The sequence below is a fragment of the Triturus cristatus genome, chromosome 3_1 (assembly GCF_964204655.1).
Source record: "Triturus cristatus chromosome 3_1, aTriCri1.1, whole genome shotgun sequence".
NCBI lineage: Eukaryota > Metazoa > Chordata > Amphibia > Caudata > Salamandridae > Triturus > Triturus cristatus.
The window spans coordinates 756,482,607-756,497,383 of NC_140583.1; the positions used below are offsets into that span (position 1 = coordinate 756,482,607).

The 14,777-nt window shown below is 43.4% G+C and overlaps 1 long non-coding RNA gene across 1 annotated transcript; it reads right to left on the bottom strand.

Annotated features, from left to right (window-relative positions):
* Window positions 1-224: 224 nt before the first annotated feature.
* Window positions 225-6,475, bottom strand: LOC146860932 (uncharacterized). Its single transcript, XR_014979222.1, has 2 exons — window positions 6,409-6,475; window positions 225-841 (listed from the first exon to the last, which is right to left on the bottom strand). It is a non-coding gene; the product is annotated as an uncharacterized LOC146860932 (long non-coding RNA).
* Between the last annotated feature and the right edge of the window lie 8,302 nt (window positions 6,476-14,777).

A 14,777-nucleotide genomic window follows, 5' to 3' on the forward strand; every position in this document is an offset into this window, starting at 1 on the left:
TTGATCTGTTTTTCTGAGGGAAAATACACTTCCAAACGCTGACATGGGAGGAATACCTTACCTTACCTTTAAACACATTGCCCTCAGACTTCTAAGATATCCCTCTCATAAGGAGATGGATCATTTAGTTGTTATTTATGATTTTAATGAATAATGCTCGTCTATCTACACATTACTTCTTTACCACATTTCTCTTATTCAATAATCGACACAACACATTTGTCAATTAATCAAATATTCTTTATCTAAATTATATTGCAAGAAAATTAGAAGTCATCATCAGCATTTCAGAGCATCATATTTACCTATTCTGGCTAAAGTCGTCCTCTAAGTCAATCAGTCAAGAAGAATTTATTCAGCAAAGTAAGGCCGCAATTCAGTCTCTCAACGATTCAGGATAACAGATGTCCAGCAGTGTCACTGTCTTCCCCGTCAGCATAACGTCAGGAAATCAAGTTCGTCAAAGAAGAGCAAGCAATCGATAGCGTATCTGTCTATCCTAATTTCCTACCTACTTTTATAATGAAAATAATATCAAAAAGTATCAAGATCGGGGTTTAGAGAGTCCGGATTGGTCAACTTGGGGTCGCGAGGTGAAGTTCTCACATAGTCCGCAAAATGAAGTCATCACACTTGCTGGTTCCGGTTTTTAAATCAAGCATTGTCTTTTGTCTTGGATGGGTTCCCGGAGCGTCCTTGGAGGGTACATGTTCTCCCGGGGTCAGGTCCAGGCCACTGCTGCTGGCGGTGATACCTGCGCACTTCACCCAGAACCTCGTGTTGTCAGGGCAGTCACGTTTAGCGTCTCATTCAGCCATCTTGTATAGGCCAAAATGGTCAACTTAAGCAAAAGAAACACAAAAACGTAGTTAAAACATAGAAATGACTAATAAAATGTTATCCCCTTACTAATACCCATATGTGTGTGTATTTATCTAGCAGAAGCAACACTCAGAGCGGTTTATACTCACTGAATAAAGCACAAATCACAAATACATCACCAAAGCAACATATAACATGCAATATTCTAGTTTTCTACTATTAATATGCGTACTCAAGTTAGTTTACAATTAATATAGCCATGCAAGGTGCAATTCCCACGTATAATTCTTTTGTTAATATAGTTGGTGAGTTATCACTTCCAACAAATAAATAATATTATAATTAATTGATTATTCGGATTAATATAAACATGCAGAATGGGGGGGTATACAAAATTTTGTACTACCCGCTCCAGCAGTCTCTCACACTCTGCGGCTGCCAGAACAGCTCAGACCGTGTACTGCCTTCCTCAATGCTAATTACAGCACTCCAGCTTGACAGCTTCAGGACGAGCTCTAAATGGGTGACTTCGAATTTTAGTGCGGTCATACGGACCACCACACTGAAATATGTTAGTCTAATGCCTGATGCATGGCACTTGGCAGGACTGAGCTGGGAGCAGTTACAGGGCTCACACAAACACCAATATGAAATGTAAATACAACCTGTACAGACCTCACGGGTCTTTGCCCACCCTCGTTTATAAACGCTTTGCCTCATGCCACTCAGCCTTTCACACTATGTAGTCTTTGTTAGCGAGCGGGCTGTTGGGCACGGGCACAGAAGTATGTTTTATGTCCTTTGGTGTGGCATCCTTTGGAATACTTTTCAGCACGAGGAAAACCATTGAGGCTCCATCATAACGCCTGACCGAGATGTTAATACAGAAAAGGCATGAGTAATCTCTAAACCGCACGGCCTCCTTACTTTTGATGACGATATTTACGTCTTCGAATTGTGAGCCGAAAATAGAATATTAGGAGACTCAACCTAAACGAAGAGAACATTATATCGAGAGGCCTGGCCCTTTTCTATATTTTTTCATTGCGATATTCGGGTTGATTATGTCCAAGTCGCATGGTGGCATTTAAAGTTTAGAGAAGATTCAACTTAACGATATCCAGAAGACTGAGAGTCTTGGTTTAATGGTGTCAACCTGATCAAGTGGGACACAAAATAAATACGAAAATAAATATGGTTATAGCGTGAAACAAGGATCCATTTCTGGTGCAACCATACAGTGCAACATAGAGAGCTTTTTATTGTTTGTCTTGAAAAAGATGGGATATAAACAGTAATACCATCGAAACGCGTTGATGCACCACTTACATAATTCGTGAAAGTGACTGGATCTGTAGATACCAGAATATGATCTATTGTACCAGGTCTCAGTTATAAATTTGTTCTAACTAATGTGTATAATTGAATGACAAAGTGTATTGTCTGTTTTGTTTTTCTCTCTTAACATCCACATATTTGTTTTCCTTACTAGACAAGGGAATATATTGTGTAAAAAGACGTTTTGGATCCATTTTCTAATTAGTAACAACAATATTCTTGCTGTATTATTTTGTTGTTAATCTTTTTAATTGCAACTGTAAGCAAAAACGTTTAATAAATCTTTGTAATAATTTAGCAATAATTTTTGCCTTTGTTTTTGTATTTGTTGTTTATTGTGTGGGCTTTTGTAATATCTCTATTCGAGCTTGTGTTTGAATGGTGAGATGTAAGTTGATTTCTGCCTCTAATCAAGTGTGTAGGAACCAAGGGAAAACCTGTTTTTACTTGTTGATAGTACCCTATTCCCCTGGTGCGGTAAAAGGGGTCCCTCTCACTTACTATTTATTTGTGGCATCCTTTGAGCAATTGCTCATTGCACACTTCTTTTTTTTGTAGTATGCGATACAAGATTTGGGATGCTGTAGGCATTTCAGTTGATGATGTCTTGTCAAAATGTATTCAGTGATTCATGTGGCGTTAAGGTATTTTGCAAGGCGCAGTGCTTTGACTCTTTTCTTGAAGGTGTATTTAGATGGATTTTGGAGGGATTTGTTTGCATTTCAGGTGAGAGGGAGTTTCAAAGTCTAGGGGAGTTTCGTTTCTGAATCTGGGTGGTTCCAGTAGTAAAGATTCAGAGCTGCACAAGCAATGTCACCCCCTGATTTGGTGAGTTTTTGGGCCAGGTATTTTGATGTGTTGGTGCACAAAACTTTGAGTGATGCATGCCATTTTGAGAATGCATATCGCTTTATTTTGAAGTCAATTTAGCATGGTCATTGTGAAAGTGTATTGATCAAAACGTCTTGTTTTCGTGACAAGTCTTACTGCTGCATTGAGCTTGGCCTTAATGTGTACCAGGTGAGTCTTTGGGCTGCCTGTAAGGAAAGCATTCCCAGAGTCTAGTAAGGTTATTAGCATTTTGAGATCATGATGGGCAATGAAGGTCTTGATCGTTCTGAGGTTCTCAAACTGTGCATAGCGCTTTTGGTGATGCATTTATTTGTGCTCTTTTGTTAAGTCATGTCTAAAACTAGTCCTTTTCATTTGGTGTTTTTCGATGTTTGTAGGGGGTGCAGTTTTGAGTGTTGAGGTCAGTGCTTAATTTGTAAAATATGAAGTCCAGGTGCTCAAATGTTTGTCCGAGGCCACTCCCACTCCCCTGGCTCCACCCACTTCCTATTTTGGCTCCACCCACATCCTCAACTGGCACTGCTGAAAGTCAGATGTGCACATATTGTCCCTCATTTCAGAGATGTCACACTACACAGAGTCCTAATGGTCAAAAAGCACATCCTCCAAGAAAGCACCTCTTGCCCAAGCCAACCCACACATATGAGGCGATTTCACTTGCCCATCTTTTTAGACTCCACATTCAGGGTTGACCAGAGACAAAGACAGCCACCATACATTTCTTGCAGTTTCTGGGTATAACTCACTGGAATGTTTTTATACACCTCAAGGATTTTGATGGGCACAATGACAAAACTTGTCTGTCGGAAATGGTGAAACATGACTGTAGTGGATATAGTGAATTAGGCATACACATTTTAACCCTATAAGGACTTTTGCAATCAACATCTAAATTATGTAATGCCTTGAAATAAGCATACTTTATTTGCTAGATATCAACTGTCTGTTTGCCACATTCTGCACCAACTAGATCAGCTGATAGATATTTTTATATAATATATAACAATTATTTGCATAGTTTAAATTTTGTAGGACAACCGATTTTATGACTCACATCTTGAAGGGGAATGTTAAGAATCAAAAATTGTGCCCCAATGCTTCAAAATGAAATAGGTAGCTCTCCACTAATGTGGAGACTAAACAAATTCAGAAAGAGGAGCACAAACATATGTGGTGTTTCTTGGAAATATATGGGCACCCAACCTGGCGTTTTTTGTGTTACACATATCTTACAAAACCTGCCTCAACTTCTGCTAGGATTCTGGAGCCCCATCCCAATTTCTAAATTTTGTGACCGAAGGGGAAATTGGAGTTTTTTTAAAACACACACAAACACTTTAGGGGAGGACAATACCCCACAGACCTTCTTTACTGAGGCCTTCACGCCACTTTAGGGTAGGAAGCAGGCCCTGGACGAACTCCACCAGACCCAACACCCCAAATCACAAGAAATTTCAGGACTCATGCAAATAAAACGACCAATAATTAATGGAGAAATTGTTTTTTAGGTTCACATTACAACTAAATGGCACGCCTTTGTCTTAACATAATGCTGAGGGAGGGCTGAAGTCCATTTATGAAAGTCAGATTAATTGTGACCATCCCCATAATCTTTATTTTGGCAGACACATTTTAAGTTTGTTATACAAATGTACTTGCTAGTATGATTCTCGGTAGCTCATTTAGCTGAAGCGCATGATGTCAACATAATTATAGTCAGAGACATGGGAACAACATGAGTAAAACAGTCAGAGGGTGATTCTCTGGCCCTGATTGAGTGGTGAGGAGAAATAATAAGGAATGTACAGCACATGATAAATTACGGATTTCAAGGGGTAGTAATAATGAGGTGCGGTAAATGTTTTAAACTCTAAGGGCCATATTATCAAGAACGGCGATAACATTATCGCCGCTTTAGCGGCAGGAAACTGCAGTTAAAGCGGCGATAATGGGCTTGATAATATGCCCTAGAGAATTCCAATAGAAGCCCAGGTTCTGGTGTGAAGGACATCAAACCTGGGCTTCTATTGGAATTCTCTAGGGCATATAATCAAGCCCCTTATCGCCACTTTAACTGCAGTTTCCTGCCGCTATAGCGGCGATAATGTTATTGTCGTTCTTGATGATATGGCCCTAAGTTTTCCTCTTGAAAATTAGGAGTTAGCCACAAAATCATATTTCTTCACTGAAGCCTGCATGTAACATTCCTGCAGATTTGGATCTGTAAATATCGGCTGGTTTGACCCCCCCAAAATTAGCCAAGAGAAAATTATTCAGGTTACGGTAATTCCTGAATTACTTTGAATGTTTCTTGGAATTACCATGCCGGAAGCCCTTTCCACAGAGATCATAATATAACGCCCACCTTGTTAACAGGCAGTTGTATATTCCTAGTCAACAATAATCTACCTTACTCTATTGCTGTAAACAAAATGCTAAGCTCACAGGATACCATAAGCAGTGCATAAGTTGATACCCAAATCATAAAAAATTGTCGAGTTGCATAGTTAGTTCGTTTTGACCCAAGTTAACAAAGTTGAGATGTGCCTCTCAACTCGCACGAATACAATGCGTTCTTAATTGCACATCAATTTACTTTAATTTCTTTTGGCGCTATGCTGCTTTATTTTATCCCTCCAAATGACTACCGTCCTTTCCACAGGTTGTTTCTAAAATCTCACAGGCTCACTTATTTGTGTTTCTCGCTCTTGTTCTGCCCGGGTTTACTTGTTTGAGGACATAGGGAAAGCTTCTTGAGTTCTGTGACAATCTTTGCACTAATTGACTGAGGGGAATCCGATTGATTGGGAAAGCTTCTTGAGTTCTGTGACAATCTTTGCACTAATTGACTGAGGGGAATCCGATTGGTTGGGATATCACCTTCCAAGAGCAAACAACAGCGAAATTCATAAGGCTAAATAAACAGTGACACGGGCAGCAGACAGGTAATGGAAGAGCTGTGCGAAAAGCGCTATAGAACATTTACATAATGTGATGAAGGCAGAGTGGCTTAGAGAGAGATAGAGGTCTGGCACAAGTTCGCACAACAGAAACCACCCACTGCATGCACAAACAACCTGAGCCACGAGGCTTCATGATATAGGGTAGAAAAATCCCGATTCCGAAAGAGATTAAATGCACGGAAAAACAGCATTTTATTTCAAAACAGCATTTCATTCCATTTGAGTCAAGTAAGTCTTACATTATTACACAGAAAGGGGTTAAGGACAAGGCCCTGCCCTTTCAGCCTTCTGACCTGACTAGTGCTCCTCCACACGGTGCCCGGCCGGGCGCCAGTGGCATGTTTGCTCGGGCCTCCTCGAACTCCGTTCATACCAAGTCTGTTTCCGTCACCACACTCGAAAAAAAGCAGCGTTCGTTTATTTTTTTACTTACTGGTTTACTTTACTGGTGGCACTGTCTTTATTAGGAGGCCTGCAGCTGCTTCAAATAACAGTCCCGCCTCAACTTGTGCTGAACTGATGGTGACTCATGTGCCGGGGCGTGGAATATAATTTGAAAAAAAGCTTACGCAGGCTGCCGCGGCGCAGCCCCTACCCCCACATGATCATAGACAGTCCAATCAGCAACCCAAGGCAAATTCCCATGGATATGGAGAATTTATTATCGCCGCTGTCAGCACAGCAACACTCTTCTTCACCAGGCGACTCGGAAGACTGTAACAGTGTTTGAAAAACACAGCAGTGAGTCAGTGAATTATATTTACTTTGAAATTTGACTGCACGTGCAGTGAGTGCAGTCGCGTTGTTGATGTGAGTTGGCAGCAGCAGTGTAGACCCGGCCCTGGTAAATAAGTGCCGGTGCTAAGCACCGGAAAGCACCGGCACAAATTAAGCACTGGTTGAGGTGTATTATCCAGTTTATTATTTGTGGTGTATTGCCTTATTGAGAACTTAGAAGGAACTCAGTTTTCTGAGGGTTGAGCTTCAAGTTTTTCTTGGCTAGCCATCATCGTGCATTCTTTAGCGTATTGTTCAGGTGATACACATCCTTGAGTAAGGATATTTGATGTAGGATTGGCTGTCATCTGAGTTAAGGTTGTATGCTAGGTTATTTTGCTTGAGAAGAGTGATTATGGGTTCTATATATTGATTGAAGACATTAAGGGCTAGGATGGACCTATGTGGAACACCATAGTTCATGGGGGCTGGATTGGCTGTGGTGTCTTTCACTTTGATTGTTCTGAAGCTTTTGCTGAGAAGCAAAGAGAACCATTTTAGGACTATGCATCCGATCCCTAAATTTGTTCAGGGTATTTAAAAGTGTGTCATGATTAACAACGATGAATACTGATGATAGGTTGAGTAGGATAAGGCAAGCCTCATTATTGTCCAGCATTCTGTAAATTTTGTCAGTGACATGAAGGATGGCCGCCTGTCCAGAAGCCTGATTGAAGGGTATCTAGTAGTTCAAATTCTTCACTTTTGGTCAGTTTAGTCAGCACACACTTTTGGATGACATTTGCTAGGAAGGAGAGGTTGCAGACTGGGTGAAAGTTGTTGAAGTTTTAAGGGATTGTCCTCATGTTTTTGATGAGCGGTCTGACCTGTCCTGCTTCTAGGCATTCTGGGACTGCGCATTCTGCCACGGGGGCATTCATGATATTAGTCCAGAGGGTTGTGAAGAGGTGATTTAATTCTTTGATCAAGTATGATGGAAAGGTATGGGGACATGGCTTACCACTGAAGATGGCAGTCGCACTTCGGTGGCTCTCTGGTGCTGAGGCCCAGAATCTACATCCATCCACACACTTATGCAGCGCCAAACCAGCCTGGAACAGCTACTGCTTGCCGCTCACCTTCCCTGGCCCTGATCTCTGGGCCATATTGCTGTGGGAGTGATGCGTTGTGGAGTGTCTGCCTGAAACCTGGCAGTAGACATTGCAGCCACCATTGGGTAAGGCCCAGGAGTCGCTTGAGTGACCATATCCTGTGGCACTGAACATTGGGGGCTGGATGAGGCTCCGGCTACCCAACCAAGGGTTGGCCTGAGCCCCCCGGGGCACCGAGACTAACACCCAGCTCCAGGACCGAGGTGTGTGATGGGGCGCCCAAATGATAGCGTATGGCCATGCCTGATTGCCGCTAGGAGGCCCACGCTGCGGCAAACTGCTGCGTGATGTGACCTGAAGTGTCCCACCACACTGTTTGTCTGAGATTGTTCCATGAGTATGGTATTATGCTGCCAGAGGGACTATAACATGGTACAGAACCCTTCCAGCCCTCCTTAAAGGTGCAGACTCCATGTACTGCGGACTCTGGATGCGGGCCTTACCTACTTTTGACATGTCCGCGGGCTGGTACACTGCCTCTGCTTTGACCCTCTGCCCGGGCATATAAATAAGGGGCTACCATGTTGCTGGCCATTTTGTATCACGTACCGAAACATCCAGGGCTACCTGGAGGGAGTCCTGTCTGCACTTCTTACACCATGCTGGAGCTACTGTTTGCTCTTTGTGGGAATTTCCTGCTTGGGCCTCGCTCGTGTCCTACCTTCTGAAACTGCTGCCTGACGTTTGACTTATGGTTATAAGGAGCACCTTGCACTGTTGCCTTTAGGGCCCTCCTGCATAATTGCTGTCCATCATGGACCGCATAAGGGCAAAACCGATGTGAGTGCTTCCCTTTGCTAAGTTCCAAACTACCCAATCTGATATTTCTTCACTACTAGCTGTGGACGACTGCTTATCCCCCACGCAAGCTGCTCCCCCACAAGATAAACTAGACCTTATCCTCTCGGTGCAATCTGCACAGACTAAAGCCTTCTCAAGGATGGGCAGCTTAAACTGGTGGTCAGTGTCAAGGCCAGTAATACAACTCTCTCTTCCCTAGCGCCCATACAAACTGAATGGTCCTCGTTCCTTGGCGAACTCCGCAAGCAGATCACACTGTTGCATGAGCGAACTGCGGATGCTGAAGGGCGCGCGTGCTGCAACAACATTCTTTTTTTTTTTGTATAATCTTCTTATTAAACATTTTGCAAAGCATGACATCAATATTACTTCCGCATGACATATGAACTTAATTATTCCGGTATCACCATTATCATTACTGTACATCTCATAGCGTCCTCCTTCTCGTTCCAGCTCTGGCAGCCTTGCGGTCCCACCACATATGCTCCTTGTACGTGTGTCCCTTCTAATCTGCTGAGCTACTGGCATCTGATTCCGATTCGTCCAGCGGGGGGGCTCACATATATTCCCACGATAGTTGTTCCAGCCTCCCCAAACCTTTTCCCATTTTTTTGGACACCTCCGGTGTATATATACTGACTCTTCCGCCACCATTGCCGTAACCATGTCTTTGCACCATTGCTCAAGTGTGGGGCAGTTTCTGGATCCCCAGCACTGGGTAATGTTACGCTTGGCTATCGTCATGCCCAAAGATACCCAGTCTTGAGCCACCGCATTTAAATCTGTAGGTTCCCAAATATTGAGCAGGCACCATCTTGGGCTTGGGAGTGTGACGATCTGTGTGACCTGGGACACCGTCCGCATTACCGCCGTCCAGTACTGTATTATTTTGGGGCATAACCAGATAGTGTGGTAAAACGTGCCCTCCTCCCCGCACTGCCGGAGACAGAGCGGTGTATACGCTCAATGTATTTTATGTAGGAGTCTCCTAGTGTAGTATGTGCGGTGCAGGATTTTTAATTGGACAAGTCGCAGTCTTGATGGGATTGCAGCTTCTCTGGGGGAGGCTAACGCCTCCCTCCAGTCCACCTCATCAATCTCTCCAAGTTCGTGTTCCCACTTGACCTTCAGCGCTACCATAGTGTCTTTCCGGTTATTAACTATTTTCCTGTATGTCAATGAGATTGCCCTTTTGCGGAGGTGGTCTGTTAGGAGCCGATCCTCCAGTGGAGAGGCCTCTTCAGGCCTCGTACCTGGTGGTATTAGGGATTGCAGTGCATGTCTGACCTGCATGTATCGGAAGAATTCTGTCTGGGCCATGTCATAAGTGGCCTGAAGATGAGCAAAGGTAACTACTGAGGAACTTCGATTCTCGAACCCGATCGAATCGACCCGCCATTTTGTAACCCGTCGCCATTTTGTGTTGCCATCACTCAGGCAGCACGGCGAACGAAGTCTATTTTGCCTCTCCCGTAACTTGGTGTCAAAATACGTCCTCGGCCTTGTTTGCGAGGCTGGTGTTTGGACTAGCCGAGTACACTAATCCGTGTCTGGCTCTCCTAATCCCTGTTCCAACTATCTGTAGGCTCACACCATTCTTTCCTGATCATATCTTATCGACTGGCCTTCACTGTCTCCTGCTGGCATTCTCTTGTGTCATGCCCGTCCTCCAATACACACAAACGTATCTCACCACCTGCAAGTCAGTCGTATTCTGTCAATGAATCAGTTCGGGGGTGGGATAACAAATATAGTTGGAGGAGTGGACTCTCCGAGACATCTGATATTTTTGTTTTTGAACCTTTCTTACTGGTTCCGCTTTGTTTTCCACTTACCCTATTGGCTCTTTTCATCTTTGCTTGGGGCGTGTATTTCGTTAATGATTTTGTATTGTATAGTATTTAACCTGATGCGCCACAGAGTAAAGGAGCAGTCTCCTGAGAACCTACTTTGTGTACTTCTAGGATAACTGTACTAGCTGCAGCTAAATAAATCCAATCTTCTAACGCCGACAGAGTGTCCCGTGTCTCTGTGCAACGAAGCAGGTGAACCCAGAAGACGGAGGGCGTACCCTGCGCCGCCAGGTCCAAAAGGTTCTGGTTCTTCAATTGGCGCCCAACGTAGGGCGGCTTCAGTGGTACCGGTTCTGCACGAAGGTCGTGAGGAACCTCGCAAGAAAATTCCGGAGGGTTTGCGAGCCACACTAAGCGACCCCTGTATGTCGAAAGTGGTCCGAAGGTCTTTTTCAGCACGGTTACTCCTTCCTGACGGCTATTGGCGACCGCTGCCCTGACTGCTGCCCTGCTTTGGCCGATTCCTTTGGTGATGTATGGTAAAGCGAGACGATAGACGGGCTTCTGTTGGTGGAAGAAGATGTCCTTAGTTAAGTTAAGTATTTTCGTGGGTCGCGCCCACAAATCTTGGTTTTTTGTTTAATGTCCTTAGGTTACTTAGATTTAGTTTTTGCAAAAACTAAAGCCGAGGGTAAGTGCATTTTTGCTGCGTAAACTGAGTTTACTCCCTTGAAGTTTGTGAACGGTCCAGAGTCATTGTGAAATGCCTGGTCTGACTAAGTTTGGAAGAATTTGTTGCCTTGGTTGTAATAGGGACTCCCGACTTGAGGACTCTTGTCCGATTCCTTCGGTTGGAACTCCCACATATGAGCTCTACTCAAAACATGGTATCGGCCCCATTGCCTTTAACGAGACATGGACTCGATACACGAAGAAAGATGGTGTTCTTAAATGGCCAGAGAACGGTAGTTTTGATCCCGATGTGCTAGATAATTTAGAAACAGTTTTGTTCAAAAGGAAAGCCCGGCCGGCAATGTTTGACTCTCTTCGCCTTTGGCGTAAGGAAGCCAAACAGAAAGAAATTAAACAAGCAAAACGAGATAGGAAAGCACAGGGTATGACGATTATACAGGCTGCTCAACAATTCAAAAATGAAGAAATTGACAATGCGACTGAAATCTCAGAAAGACAACATCGTATGGCGATAGATAAATGCTATCCGGTGCTGCCTGTTTCTCCTCCTGAAAACAAGAAAGATATAGAAGAAGATCCCCTTATGTCTCATTTATTGAGGTTGCCTCCACCCTATGCGCAAAATGCTAATGTGCCTCAGCCGTTACAGCCTGCTCAAATGCTGGTAGTACCTCCGCCGGTTCCGGCTCTTCAACATTTGCCTCTTTCAGCATTACCGCTCTTACCGGTTTCACCATTAGTCTCAGCTTCTCAACCTTCGTCTCCTGATCCTAGCTCTCCTTTGCCTTCTGCTCCTCCTGTAATTTCTAGTTCTCCTCTTGATAATTCTCCTAATATTCTGTCTCCAGTTCTAATGTCTAATTCACCATCTATGCGTAAGCGTCTCACAGATTCCGTTACTAGTATTTTATCTCCTTTCTTTGGAGCTCTTAATGTATCTCAGGCTTTTGCTCGAAGGCAATCACGTAGTCAGTTTCCAGATTTTGAGGAACGAGAGAAGCTAGATTCTCTTGCACGAAGATGGATCAAGAAGGGTCCACAATATAGTGTGTCAGATATTATGCCTACCTTTTTGCATTGGAATGCACCTACACAAAGGTATGTTTTTAATGTAATGTGCGATATTCTCATTAAAGAATGGGAAGATGTGAGTTCAAGTCCGATCTCACAAGATTTATTAGATGTTCAAGCTGATTTTGAAAAAGGACTTATTGTAGGTTCCAAGGTTGAGGAAGCTGTAAGAACACTCATCTCTTATAGAAGCTTATTTTTCTTGACTCTGATCCGACGGTTAAACTGACATCAAAAAATTACCCTATGATAGAAGTTCCTCCAGTTTGGAAAGAGGAAGTTGCAGCCGCAGGTGCTAATCCAGCTATTCCAGCTCATTTCCAGCGTATATGGGTACATGTACCATGGAAAGGATCCGAAGTTTTGGCCCTTAAACAGACTCTACCAGATCCTCGTAAAAACCCTGCAGGTTACTATAAAGAATTATCACAGACAATCGATGCTTGTATTATGAATCTGGCAGATATTGATATGCTAATGGGTAATGTAGTACCACAGACAATATGGGCTAAAATTCGTAGAGAGGATCACGCACAGGAATTGGGTGCCACTTGGGATGTCATAGCTAATACAGATAGAGACCAAGTGGGTGGTGCAAAGCCTGACGTTTTGATTTCGGAGCTTCCTGGTAGAATCATTACGTTAATGAAAACTATGATGCCTGCATTGAGAGTGAATTGGGATAAGCTAGCAGCATGTAAACAAAAGAAAGATGAAAGTGTCTCTGATTTCTTTACTCTTTTCGAGGAGACATTTATTGATCATAGTGGTCAAGACATGGCTACCGAGGGTGGACAGCGACTATTCGTGGACAAATTTGTATTCAATTTGCTTCCCGAGCTGTCACACAAATTAAAGGATTCGGAAAGTTCTTGGGCTGTTTCTTCTTCTGCCCAAATATTGGCTACTGCACAATCTTACGAGAATAGAGACAAAGAAGAAAAAGAAAAGCAAGAAAAGAAAACGAAGGATTTAAAAACGAAGGTTCTTTTGCAGCAAGCTTATCTGCCACGTTATGTTCAGCCTCAGACTCAACAGCCACCGCAGTTTCAGAGATTGTATCAGAAACCTGAACCATATATTCCGCGACCTTTGTTAGGTCCTAATCAATGTGCCTATTGTAGGGAGGAAGGTCATTTTAAGAACAGTTGTCCGATTTTATTGCAGCGCAATGGAGCGTCATTTGCTTCACGAGGTCGTGCTGGCCTTCAGTCAGCAAACAGAGGTAGAGGTCGAGGCATGTTGACTCAAGAACAGCGTGCCCTTCCTTCTCCTAATTCCATCAATTACTTTGATCAGCAGAATGTGAGATCCACTCAATATTATAATGAGGACCATTATGTTGAAGGCGAGAACGAAAGTCTTCATGCCAACTAGGACAGCCATGGACAAAGTAGAGGAGTTGTGCCAATCCCAGTAGATCAAAATGGCCCTTATGTCAAAGTCACTACAATGGGTATATCAGAGCCATTTCTTCTAGATACTGGAGCAATGAGAAGTTCTATCATTCATTCTAAACTCCCTGGCGCACCTTTGTCTGGCTTAACGAATGTTTCTGTAGGATTCTCTGGCGCCCCTGTTCACAATCCGGTTTCTTGTCCTTTGCCTATTTCAGTTGGTCCTTATGATTTGGAAGCTTCACTTCTACTAACAAATGGTTGTGGTGAAAATCTGTTGGGTCTAGACCTATTAAAAAGAATGCATGCTACCATATATTGTTCTCCTTCAGGCGTACAACTCACTCTAGGTCAGAAGTTGATCTCCCCAATGTATCTGTCCAAAGATCAGTTTCCTCCTGAGTTGCTTTCTCTTCCGACAGCACTTTGGGCCACGGGTCCGAACGATGTGGGTTGTCTTGAGATACCGCCTTATGTTGTTACTCTTAAGCCCAATGTTGAATTACCACGCATTCCACAATACCGAATTTCTGCAGAGGGTGAAAAAGCGCTTTTGGAAATCATTCATGACTTAATCCAAAAGGGTGTAGTTGAAGAAACGAGAGGTAACACATGCAATAGTCCTATTCTTCCTATTCTTAAACGTACTGATCCTTCTCAGCCTCCTGTGTACCGATTTGTGATTGATCTGCGAGAAGTAAACAAAATTGTGATTCCACAATTTCCTGTTGTTCCAGATATCACTGCCTTGTTGACTATGATACCTTCCTCAGCGACTTGGTTTTCGGTTATTGATCTAAAGAATGCCTTCTTTAGTATTCCAATTGATGAATACAGGCCCCAGCTAGGCCCGCAGGACACAAGGGTTCGCTCTCCTGCAAATGGAATCTACAAGGAAGTTGGCACGGAAACTGCACAGTACAAAGTTTATTAACCCTTAAGGGTGGTCCTACAATCCATACAACACCCTTCAGTATTGCATAGAGTAGCACCAAGAACTTGCATACACGGTCCCCTTTTATACACAACAGAGGGGCTCATAAGTGGGTGGATACAACATGAGGCAACATTCATTACCTTTTATGGTCATTTTCGATACAGAATCAATATATGGGCGGAGCTAACACACTCCTTGAGCCCGCGAAAACATGGTCAAGC